This window comes from Sturnus vulgaris, chromosome 1 (assembly GCF_052056855.1).
Source record: "Sturnus vulgaris isolate bStuVul1 chromosome 1, bStuVul1.hap1, whole genome shotgun sequence".
In the NCBI taxonomy this organism is placed as follows: domain Eukaryota; kingdom Metazoa; phylum Chordata; class Aves; order Passeriformes; family Sturnidae; genus Sturnus; species Sturnus vulgaris.
In genome coordinates, this window is record NC_142243.1 from 45,055,039 (window position 1) to 45,068,439 (window position 13,401).

A 13,401-nucleotide genomic window follows, 5' to 3' on the forward strand; every position below is an offset into this window, starting at 1 on the left:
TGACAGAGTGGTTCTGCTCTTAAATTCTAACCTCAAATGTCAGAGACATCGAATTCCAGAGACTGTGGCCTGTTTGTTCAGTACCCAGATATACTTGATTCTTGTAATGGTCTGCTCTGACCTCAGATTTTTTTTCTTTCTTGGCACCATCCCTATGGAAAACCTGGACTGTGCACTGCATGCAGTTAGTTATCAAGTATTAATTACCTCAGAGCTAGGCCTTGAAAGTAAGAGATGAAACAGAATAGGTTTTTAACAGGTTTTAATAGGTTTCTTTAAATGGCTTTTGTGGCTTGGTGTGTGCAGAATGACAGTACTATTCATGTATAATTTTATCTCAGTACTGTAACAGCTGGGAGTATTTTTATTTGCATGGCAGTGCTGTAAGAGCAGTGGAACTCCTGGTTCTCACTCTAACTTCAGTTTACATCGTATTTGTGAAAATGTAGTGTAATCAGTGAGACTTCACTTTTCACCATAACTATGTAATATTACCAGCAGAAAGGTTTTCATCAAGACTTATAAACATTAAACATCTCATTAGTTCTAAGAATAACAATAACAACATGGAAAGAATGGGTTTAAAGTTTTTCAAGTAGGGCTCTAGATAGCTTCTTTAGCACAACTGCCTTTTTACTGCTTTCAGTGAAGTGGTCTTCTGTCTACAGGAAAGAGCTGAAAGTTGTGGCCCTGATTCCTAATCCTCTTCTACCTACATGGAAACACTTCTGGAGATGTTATTTGAATATGCAGAAGGGAGCTCCCTGTGACAAAGGACCTTCAGAATACAGCTCTAGTGGGAGGAACCTGTTGCCAGTTGCTGCTGCTTTACCCAAGTATGTATCTGTAGGTGCTGCAGCTGAGTGTTCAGCCCTGCCTGTGCCCACACTGGGGCACTGTGCCCACACCTATGCCTGGGACATACCTTAGGTGTCCTAACCTTGCCATGGAGTCCTGCTGGGACTGAGTGTGATACAAAACAGGACAGCGTGGCATTTGCTCTTTTGCAGCCTCAGGCAGGACAGTTATTTTAACCTGTCCTCAAATGTAGTTCAGCTATGTCCGAAGTGGAAATGTATTTAGAATGAAGCTGCCTGACTGGGGGCAAATGAGTGAGAGAAGAGGAGTCATAGGGAGTTACCTGACTCACCTTGACCCAGTGGGCAAGGCAGTGGTGGGTCTAGTTTCAATTTGTTTTTGAAAGGCAAGGTGTGAAAGCATTGTCAGACCCCTGCTAGTATCTGTGGTGTAGTTGTATGAACTATTCCAAGTCCTGGAGTTCAGTGGGATGGTCTCTCTTGTGGAGCCAGCTCTCTCCTGAAGGCCTGGCATGAAGGAATATTCCTAATGATAAAATGTGTGTCTTCACATCTTTCCTGGTGCATCTCCTTGGAAATTTGCTTTGCTTACACAGGAGCTGAGTAATGAGCACAATGTTCTCTGATTTTGGCAGACAGTGCAAGTATGGTATTTGGTCAGAATTAGTTCATAAAGTTTTACACTGATCCCCTCTAGAAGGTAGGCAGATGCTTGCAGTTCTGTAGGGGGATGCCCTTTGAAATCTACCCATAGAGTAGCTGTAGTGGCTCAGCTTAGCACAGATTTATTTTTTTTAAGCTCTGCAGTAGGGTTTGTAAAATTAGTCTGTAATCCTGCCTATGCATGAATGAAAGCCTTTAAATGTTACTATTTGTGGTTAATGAGCAAATAGAAGAACAAGAACTGGCAGTGCTGTGCTATCCAGTCAAATTCTATTTCTTCGCTTATGTATGCGACTCTTTCATAATGCAGTTATCATACTAAGTGTTAATCAACATTTTCTAGTCCCTGAATGACAGGATTGAGACTTGACCTTGTCCTTCTTTTGACTCTCTGTACCTTTCTAAATTCTCTGGTGCAGACAGCTCTCCAATCACCTGGTATCCAATCTCCTTGGGAGCTCCACAGTGCCTGTTGTTTTCTTTTGCAGTTTTTTGGATGAAGTACTAATTTTTGGTTTTCATAGTTTGAACACTTGCACAAGTTACTAGAAATAATCCTTCTGCCTGGACAGCAAGCACTATCCACCTGACAGATATGTGTCAGGTGTTCAGAAATGACAATTACAGAAGAAGGATAATCCTGTGGTTTGCAATGTGTTCTGAAGGAGGTGATGCTGTTATTATACAGGCTGAGAAGGTGATAGCACTTTAAAAGATGATACAGGATGAAAGGTTTGTGAGAGATGATCTAGCCCAATGTCTCTCTACCCTAAGGTAACATCATTTGTATCTTAAATATTCTCAGTGTGCTTCTTTGACCTAGCCTTCAGGATTTCTTGTGATGTACACTTCAGTCTTTCCTGGGCAAGTTATTCCAGTGTTTACTATTGGGAAACTGGTCAGCAGTTTTCAAGCAGCCAGAAGCTGTCATAGGAGTATGTAAGCCAGTTATCACTTTCACTGTCCACAGCCAACATAAAGTGTGTATTTGTGCTCTGAGGCTTTTTTGTGCCCTCTCTGTTGCTTTCTTACCTCTCTTTAAACTGGATTTAGAGAAATTTTAAGAGGTGCAGGGTAACAGAGAGAAGATTTAGCAAGGAGATAAAAGGGCAACCGGCTCCTGAATGACTTGGTCCAGGTGCTACAGCATCTCTTTTTGATAGAAATTACTATCAAAGTTGCAAGAAAGTTGTCTTGCAGGCTGGAACTTAAAGGCATAGCAGTTAAACTCAAAGTCCTGGCTGGGAGACCATGTGACAGAAGAAACTGGAAACTGCAGAAAAATGAGGTCTGTTTTAGTGGTGCTCCTTCAATGAGAAGGCAAAACTAGGCAGAAATAGATTATCCTAGAACTGGGTGCCATGGGCTGAATGAAAAAGTGTTGGAAAAGTAAATCACAAGGATCTTTCTGATGCTTTTGCTGAATAAAATGTGTATGTTTAAAAATCCTTTTTCAGAAGAGATTCCCTCTTGCTTGTTACATTATCAAATAGTGTAGAGTAGTGACCTTCACGTGCTTTGGGGGAAATCTTGAAGCTCTGTGTTACCTCAAGATGTTTCACAGAACCAGAGCTTATTTCAGGGAATGCAGTCCCCTTTGACTAGGATATATGGTGTGGCCAAGGAATTTGGGATATATTTAAGAACTCCTGTTTTGGGCTTTAGCACATACACCTATCCCTCAGGAGGCAAGTATATACAGACCTCCAAAGCCAGAGTTGTAGGAAGTCCCACATTTAACTCTCATAGAGTTGGAATGGGAAGCACAGTCTTGTTCCTGAGACTGCTCAACACACTGTTGGCAGTGGGCAGACCCTGTGCCAGCATCATGGTAAGATCGCTGTCTTACACTTTAGGTGTTGTGCTTACAGCTGCAAGATCGAAATTTAGTCTTTTCAAATCTTTTAGTAGACAAAAGAGGGGAAATGAAACTGAGAATTGACTTTGAAACTCCAACTGCAAATGCCTTTGTTAAGTAGAGTCGATCTGTTGAATATTAGTGCAGATTCAGTAAGAAATTGCAGCCAATATCTGTGGTCTGAAAGGCTTTATTCACTGTAAGTATTTGCACTAGTTTTATTAAACTTGGTGCTTCTGTTGGGCTCATGTTTCTATACGAATACTAACTGAGCATTTTCAGTGTTTGTAAATGTGGGCCAGAGAATAGATCTGGGCCAGTGTGGGCAGATGCCTAGCAACTCATCCCTCTGATGCTGTAGCTAAGAAATTCTTACCTATTTCCTATTTCATTCTTCCTGAACTCTTGCTGGTTCTTCCTCTCACAGTAGGGAAGTCTTACATGTAGAGAAACTAAAAAATTTCCTTCAATATGTCTATGTTTGTCTAAAATGGAGTTGATCTCCAATCCTGCCACTTACCTATGGGCAGTTTGCACACTGGATGAAGATGCCTGTGCATCCAGCTTGCTTATGCCTGTCTCCTTTCTTTCAAATTTCATTCAGAGTTTCCTTTTCTCAAGTTCCTCTTGGTCAGGTGTACAGAGTGAACACTCTATGGAGCTCTGGTCTAAATTTAACCAGAAGTCTGCCCTGGCTGTGGACTTGTCCAATAGCACTGTCCAAAGCACTTGCCCTGGGAGAAGGTGAACTGCTGTTGGGTCTTGTGGCTCCAGGATCTGGTTTTGTTCCTGTGCTATGGGTGAAGGGGTTGTCCAAAGCACAGGATGAACTGTTGGGGAGAAGGAGGAAAAAGAAACGGATAGCTTCTCCTAACCTTCCTTATGCCTTGCCTGTTGCTGAGCTTTAGACCTTTCTTCTGTTTGCTGACAGTGTTGGTTGCTCTTTTCACAGCAAACAGAAATGGAATAAGATAGAAACTGTGCAGAAGAAAAATTTGCATTATTTTCTTGTCTCTTCCATGTTAAATTCTATTTCTGGATGTTGAAACATTCTGCTGTACCATTAAAGCTTCCTGGAAGACTTTAAACTGAGAGATGAGTCTGGATCCTGCATACAATTTGCATATTTTCTTTTAAGCTGTTTTGCTTTTTCACCCTCAGTTTTAGGATGTGGTCTGTACTAATAGTGAATAGGTAGATCCTGTGTGCTGAAGAACCCGAGAACCTGATACTGAACTCACAAAATGTTAGCATGACTTCCTGCAAAGTATTGTCTATTGTCTTCTGCTACCCTGCATCCTCATCTGTGTTGCTTTGCTGGTCCTTTGATCCGGAGCAGTATCTACTTCAAAAACTGAAGTCAAGACAATGTGAGCCTTTTGACTGCAGCCAAACAGAGACATTTTCAGATATGACTTCGTTTAAAGCACTGAGTCCCTCTGTCTTGTGTTGAAATAGAAGAACTTTCAGTAGAAACAACTAGCAGCGAGCTGCCCATTTTTATCTTTTTGTAGTCTAGTCTCTCAGGTCTGTTTGCTTTGATTCAAAGGCTTCAGAGATGCTGGAAAAAAATAAAAAGGTAGATCCTGTGATGATTAGCCAAATTTTGTACTCTTCTTAATGTGTTTTATTGTGATAAGAGGGACCACACACTCTTACCACCCGAAAACTAAGCTTTTTCACCCATCCTAGGAAATAAGGAGAACTTGGACATATGCCAGTAATTTAGATGCAAGAGCAGAAGCTACATATGCTGAAACCAACCAGGAGGCTTTTTGTTGTGGTTTTGGTTTTTTAAAAAAAAATCTGAAAAACTCAGCCTGTGCAAAGGTACTAAAAAGAGACCACAGTAGTAGCATACTTGATTTGTTGCTCCTGTTCCTGTAGGTATAGAGCGCTGTAATGGGGATGTTTAAGCACTATGGACCTACAAGGAAAAAAGAATATTCAGTGTTACAAAATATGATCTGGATGTGAAGCCTAGTGAAGACTGGGGAAGGCATAATACTATGTTGTAAAGGGTGGCTTCTTTTTTGGTTTTGATTTTGTGTTGGTTTTGCTTTCCTTGTTTGTTTGTTTATTGGATTTTTTGTTGTTCTTTTTAAACTGAGCAGATTGGCATTGGAGAAGGGAAGGAAAATAATTTCCCTTCTGCTACCTCCAGCTATAGGCTGTGGCCTTGCATCTCACTAAACTGGCAAAGGTGAATAATGCTGAGCTCTGTAGTTTTCAGATTTCCCAGCTACAAGTTGAGAATTTTTACATGAAAGAAGGGAGGTGAACTGTGGTAAAGGTTCAGTTCCTCAGGCTGGATGTGAAAAGTGGGGAAAATTCATCTAAACCCTAATAAAAATCTGCCTAACAGCAAGATGGGGAATGCCCGTCAGTACAAGCTCTGCTGGTACTTTCTCACCACCTACTCATCGCTGTCTTGTCTTTCATTTTATCTGAGCAAGGTAGACACCATGCTGGTTCTGTCATAGGTATCACCTATTTTCAGTTCAGAAGAACAGTAGGTTAGATGATGTCTGGTTTGCTTTCACTGTGGTTGCTGGTGAGCAAGCACCTTCTTTGGACACATAATCATGCTATTGTACTTGTCCTGCAGGGTAGGTGAAAGAACATTCAGAGATTCCCAAGGTTTCTCTGAGTTTGTTCAGGATTTGGCACTGCTCACAAGAACTCTTTTGTCCCAGAGGCTGAGGGCTTTAAAAAACAGACAGAGCTCAGCTCATATTTTTTGCTGCATTTGCTCTCTTTTTCTCATTTAATAGAGCTTTGGTGTTTTTTTTCATGTAAGAATAAAGGCACTGAGTTTGACTAAGGTCCATCTAGTCCAGTATCTTCTTTTGATGTAGAGCATATCTGATCATCTCCTTTTGAGTTTCAGCACCTGGAAGCTTAAGGTGAAGTCTTACATTCATACGAATTTGAGCTGGAATTTCAGTGCTTTTAAGCTCTTTCAGTGCAACAGACTTGGCTTTGACTGCTGATTCAGCTGCTCGCTTGCCATGACTCAGTTTGCAGAATTAACAGCCAAAAACTGAAGTTCACACTCTGCAAGGCAAACTGGAGTACAGAAATTGAAATTATTTAAAATTATAAGCTCTGTTCAATGGCCCTGGTTGGTGTTCCATAGTGTATTCTGATTTGTGAGATCACTCATTTGTTGTCAGGCTGTAGGTCTTTCGATGCTAAATTGCAGTGCTGGTTTGGCTTTGAAAGAATGTTTATGTCCTTTCTTGTGAAGTTCTTTGTTTTTTTCCTGTTACCTGTTTTAGTGTGTTCATGCAAATTGGTGAAACCCCCTGCTGATTACAAATGTCAAAATCTCAAGAAAATTAGGCATGTTAAAATTAAGAAAATTAGGCATGTTAGGCATAGGGGTTTAGTCTTCAAACCTTAATGATTCAGGACAATCACCCATTGACTGAGAAATGTTGGGAAGAAGTTGCTCAAAACTGAAGACTTGTGTTTAGAATAATGCATTATGAAATTGCTTTCATCTTCTGTGGAAGGAGATGAAACTTTCTGGGCCTGAGTAAATGAGAGTGCATGGTTCTTGATGTCTTAAGACAAATCAAGGAATCTAGCGATTAATACATGGATTTTTGTTTCTATAATACTATCTAATTGTAGTACTTTTCCTCAAAAATGTCTTGTTTTACAAAGGATGACAGAGTTTTGATTTCTATGTGGCAAATGCAAGACTCAAATTGACCAACATCCACTGCAAAGCTAAAGGTTGAACCTCAACAGAATTTGTTTGTTTGTTTTCAGGGAGAAGTATAGGACAAGGGTACTACAGTCTGTTTATACTAACAGTATAAACATATATATAACATGTATATATATATATATATATACAGTCTGGGTATACTAACTCAGACTGAGAGGTACTGATGGGCATGGCTAAGTTCCTTCTGCCTGGCTAAAGTCTGCAACACCATGATAAGGAAGCCAGTGCAGACAGTGGAGGGCATTTAGTAAGGCAGTGTTAGTAAAACATGGGTTTTTTTCCCAAACATGACCATTAGCTGCACAAATGCAACTGGTGCCAATTACATTCTGCTCCTGTGAACCACGGGGGACTCTCTCTGTCTGCGTGGGACTCTCCCCATTTGCAGTCACAAAGGAGAAACCCCTTTCATTCAAATGTCACGTCTGGCTGCTGAGTCTGTACGAGGTGTCGCCTTCCAGCTCCTCAGCTGCTGCTCATGTTGGAGTACACTCACACCTGCACCATTCCCTGACCAGGCAGCTGTGGCTTTTGCTGTGCAGGATCTCACAGATTTTTTTTTTTTTTAATTTTTTTCTGTGTTTCATTTTGCTTTTGCAAAAGCAGTAACTTTGTGGCCTCAGATCTAGAAAACATGGCAGACCTTTTTTGGTATCCCTAAAGTTAACATTGATACTAGCTATCAATTTGCTCTGGTTTTGGGCAGTATCAGCTCTCCACAGCTGTTTCTGTACAATTAGTTGACAATTATAGGGCTTTTTTTTACATTTCTCCAGGAACCTGGAAGTCTCTATATGCCCACTGAATTATGCTGGTATGATAATTCAAGAATTTGGCATGTGCCCTCTGGAAAATTCGGGTCACATTCAGTTGTATCATATTATGACGGAGGTCTTCATTGTGAATTACCTTAGAGAAAAGGTGGGCACTTCTTCTTGCCCTGTTTCTTACACTATTAGTAGTCGCTCTGCCTCTGTGCAAACCTAGTCCTGAACTTAAAAAACAAAAAACCAACATGCAAATTAAAATTCGGCAGAACCTTGTATATCTAGTACTAATCTTGCTTTCTCAGTCTCTGACGCAAATTGTAAATAGCTATTTAAGTTACTTGAGAATTGACCTTTCATAAATGCTAATATGATGTTTGATTGTTGAATTTTTTTTCACATAGTCTCAGTTGATAGTCTATAAAATGCTGTAGTCTTTTACACTATAGGCAGTAGATTAAAAAAAAAAAAAGAAAAAAAAAATCTTATTTTTGTCCAGTAGTCTTCAGCACTCATCACTTTACTGAAATTTTGCTTCTAATGCTAGCTTATTTCCTAAATTCTGGTACATTCCTATGGATATGTGTAATAAGCTACTTGTTGAGCAACGTAGTAGACTTTTTCTATTTAAACTGTTTAAGTGTGTTAAATAAGACAAATCCTTGTATTTTTTCTACAATTTTTGGTTACATGAGGACTTCTGAAATTATTTGCCCCAAGAGAATAAAATTATAATAAGAATTCAGAGCAGAATTAATGAAATATTTTATTGCAGTAATATTGACAAATAGGCTTGGCTTACTGTAAAATAGTTTTAGGCTAAAAGGTTTTGATCATTAGCCAATGCTGTGAAAAATTTGCCCTTTCCATAGAATCATAGAAGTTTTTGGGTTGGAAGGGACATTTAAAGGTCATCCAGTCACACTCCCCTGCAATGAGCAGGGACGTCTTTATGAAACTGCCTTATCAGAAGCAAAGCGCTGTGGTGTCATGACAAGACAGGCTTCCCACTGCATGACCTCTGCGTGCAGAGGATGTGAGCTTAATGAATGAGGAAGTGACTGGATTGACTCCATGTGGCTGTGGAGATGAGGTGGTGGTCATGCAAAAAGCCAGAACAGCAGCAGATAGGCACCAACCTTCCCGTGGGAGATTTTGGAGATTCTCTAATATTTCTGAGGAAAGGAAGCAAGTAGTCACCTGAATTATGCAAGGATGGGCTGGTAAAGCAGAACTGAGGAGAAAACAGTCAGAATCTTTCCTTTTATAAACCCCTCAGACCCTTCTCTGTAGGACTGAGGAGTTTTGTGTGACACCTCATACTATGAGTTTCGCTGTTGTAGAAAGTGTAAACAAGATTCTTGATAGCAAGGGCAGACGTGTTCTCTGCAGCTTCTCAGTGCTCTTTGTCTGCAGGGCTGCAGAACGTGTCATTGCTTCCTGCAGTCAACCAGACATATTTTCTTTCCAATCCCAGTGCTTGTGAATTAACAAAAAGGGCATAAGCAACAGCAAAATCTATCCTTATATTCCTTCTGTGCACTTTTTGCAGCTTTCTTGCATACTTTGATAGCAGAAAAGGCAAGTCACTCACTCAGTTTGCAGTCACGGTCTTGCTTGCAGTCAAATTTCAGTTTACCAGTTATAAGCAAGTACAGAGATGTGTTGTGGTCTTTCCTCACTTTGATTAAGATGGTTTTGTGTTACTACAAGCCAGTAATGCTGTCTCTGTGAGTAATGGTGACAGGTTAAATGCTAGGGAGGGTCCCTCTCTTCCATTGTCCTGCCCAAACCACAGTACTTCTATGGAGGTTTTTTAAGGAGTGCAAAGTTCCTGTGCAAAAGAGACAAATATTAACTTTTCATGCAGGGATGTCCACCCATTGTTCCAATCACTGTTTCAGATACAAAACTCTCTTCCTGAACTTGGCTGCTTGGACCTTCTCGGAAAATTCTGATTGAATGACACTCTAGTCTCTCTTGAGAAGAAGAGTGCATTTAGTAATGTCAATCTTCATTCAGTCTCTTGTTTTACATGTTGCTAGCATCACCAAGAGTACTTTTTATGAGTGCTTCATATCTATGGAAAAAGATCTGATCCTTGCAGATCAGTTTCTTGATTACTTGCCGTTGTTTTTAAATGCAAACAAGCAAACATCTTAGAATTAAAAAACATTCTTAGTGCCTTAGTAGTTTTACTTTGCAACACTTTCACAAAGAGCTGGCATTTATGCATTAACAGAGCTATTTATACTGGATGTGTTCTGTTACTTGTTTTGAAATAAGAAATTAAAACCCAGAGAAACTTCGACCCTTCAAAGATGACTTGAAAAATAAAAAATAAAAATAAAAAAGTTAAAAAACTAAAGGAGTGTGATCCATTGATCAATCATGTATTTGAGCTGCATTAACATGGAGGACTTGATTTTGTTGGCCTGGAACAGATAAAGAGCTTCTTTGGTTTTGAGCTTCATTTCTGTGAGAAGTGTCTTTGACTCAATGACTGTCCCATAAGATGGGATTTTGGTAGTTTTTGTGGTGGATGTTGCTGCTGGATGACTGTGAAAAAGAAAATAATCCTGGGAGCTTCTAACTTGTTGTCTCCTCAGTGGTAGGGCTCACTGCTTTAGGACTGATTTCTCTATGAGGGCATTGGCACTTATGTGACAGATTGCTGTGTCACAGTAAGATGATTGCAGATACAACCACCACTCCTTTCCTTTGAATGGTCTTATCAGTTATACAAATGCTACAAATCTTACCACTATTGTATCATTTCCAGTCTCCTTTCATGACTGCAGTAGCAAGGTTGAACTTTCAGTAGGCATTGCCTTAAGCACTATTTTAATGATTATTTTGTAGACATTTCTAAATAGCCCTTGATTTCTAACTGTAAATCAAGTCAGGTGGAGATGTTGACGTAAGAGGCAGGATGTGATGAAGTTGGTCTCTGGTTGTGTTAAGAGAGAGATGTTGGATAAAACTGCAAAGAATTAAGAGCTTTTGAAGGAGAAAGTGTAGATGATGTAGATCCCTGCTGGCAGTTCAGAAGCATCTTGGTAACAGCGGAGCACTGTGGTGCCTGTGGAATTGTACTCCCCTTTATAGCAGGTGTGGAGAGCTGGTGCTGGGACAGTGACAAGCAGGTGCAGTCTAGGAAGGAGAACTGCAATTCCTCACTGGCTCTCTGTCTGAGAGGAGTAGATTGACTGGGAGCAGGCTGCTGACCACAGTGCTGTTTTGCATGATTAAAAGGGGTAAAGCTGCCCTCTGGAGTAAATGTGTATTTCAGCTTTTTGTTTAGGGAGTGACTGTGGTGGCCTAAGCATGCTATGAAAACCAATCCACTTATTGTTATCTTTTCATCATTATTTATATTTAATCTAATTAGCTGATTTCCCCCTTCATCTACCTTTCTATGGCTGCTTAGCATAACTGAAGAGAGGATGCAGGGTGGCCTTCTGAGGAACCTTGATGTAAAAATGTAGCTTTAAGAATGAGTCAGCTTTGCTTCACTCAAATGTCTATCCATTTTCTTTCATGGTTCAGTGGGTTCGTAAATACATTCTTCATTGCTGGAAATTCTTGTTCAGCTAAAATAACAACTTTGTCAAGTGACATTTTGAAAATCCCTACTTTATTTTTGTCTATATTAATACTATTATCTCGTCCTTTCTCATCAGCAGGTTTCAAAGCTCTCTCTCAAAAGAGGAGTGGCATTGTCCACTGCAGCTCGGTGCATGGGGGAGGGGAGATTTGTTCAGGTGACAGAGGAAGAAGCCACCCATGTTCAATGAGCTCCAGCCCCAGGACCTGAATTCCTGAACCCATCAATTTAACATGAGTTCCTCTTTGCACCCAACACAGCAAAGCTGCTCAGAGCACAGCTTTCAGCTCAGCTGCTCATCCAGCACAAGCGTTGAGCAGCTGTGAATATTACTGGGAGCACTGGAAGAGGCTATTTTGCACAGAGAAACAAGACAACATTCACCTGGGAGGAGTTCTGGCTGCACCAGGCACCCTCTGTGTCAAGGGAAACATGCACAAGCCATGGGACACAAAGCTGAGTGGTGACATGAGGCTCATTTGAGTTCTGTGTGGGAGAGAGGCTCTACATTGGCTCTATTTGTGGCATTGCTGCATGGTCACTGGGTGCACCCCATTAATTCCAACGTGACCAGATTCAGCATCCTCCCTCACCACAGAGTTTGCCCAGACCTGGACCAGCCTGCAAGCCATTCCCTCATACCACTCTTTGCCCTGGATGTCTCTTACCTCACAGCTGCCAAGTGCCTACAGCTTGTTTGTTCCTTGTTAACCATCATTTTTGCCAGGCCAGCACAGGCAGCCTTTCCCTTAGTCTGGAAAGCAAGGACCATTCTTGCTGACTAGGGGGATTACAGAGCAGGACAAAGAAAAAAGAAGCTGCAGTGGAAGCTGTCTGACTTCCCAGTTAGTCTGTGCATCAGACAAGTGCATAGCTCAGCAGTTCACAGTGGCTCTGCTATCAGCATCACTATCTGAGAATGATGTGCCATGCCACCTTGGGATATTATAGTGGCTTCAGTGTCATCTGTGAGAATTTGAAGCACCTCACACTTGAAATTTGTCTTCCTTTTCGAAAAAGGTGATAGATGTTGTAACCCACTCTATCAGTTTTTCCCAAGTGATTTATGCAGTGGCTTCTAAGGTTTTGAGTAGCAAGAATTTATAGTCTTTTTCTTAGAAATAAAGGCTATTTCTTACTTCAAGTTGTCTTCCACAGCTATTACTATTATCTGCATTAATGCAGATCTTCCCTTGTCATCCTCTGCGAACTGCAAATGGTAGTGCATTCCCAAAATTATGATAGATACGAGTGTGAGAGAGATTTAAGTGTACTGCATTTTATTTTCAGTTTTGTATCATGAGAGAAGGTCACATGGAGATGAGCTTCCACTTATGTCTCTCATTTAGAGTGATGAGTAAAATGGCATCACAGTATTTTTACATTTCTTCTTCAGCCCTTTCTTGATGCATTTTAAGGCCTTATTTGCTCTTTGCAGCCTTGGCTGAATGCTGAGCAGGCACTTTATTACTGTAAGAAAATAATTCATCTGGTTCATAATAAGTAATCTGAATTGTTGTTGTCCACCAAAAAGACACACCAGAAATATCGTCTAATACATATTTTTCAACTCTTAATTTGTCTGCCACCACATTACTGATTTTTTGCCTCTTTTAAAATCATTTTGGTGCCAAAATCTAAACACTTCTGTGTGACTTTCCTTCCTGTTACAGATCTCTGATCATTTAATATCCTGTGAGCGGCTACTGGGGTATCACACTGCTTATATTTTGCTGTTATCAAATGCAAAGATTTTATGTGTGGTTACTAAGTTATGACAGACTCTTTCTACACAATCTCTGTTTTTACTTTCTTTTGTTTTGCCAGATACATCTCCAGTGAATGAAAATTGAGTCTTAGGATTAAGTACTTTTGGAAGAAAGGACATTCATTTTAAAATATATACTATTAACTAAGATGCTTCAAATTTATTCACACATGTTGGAAAA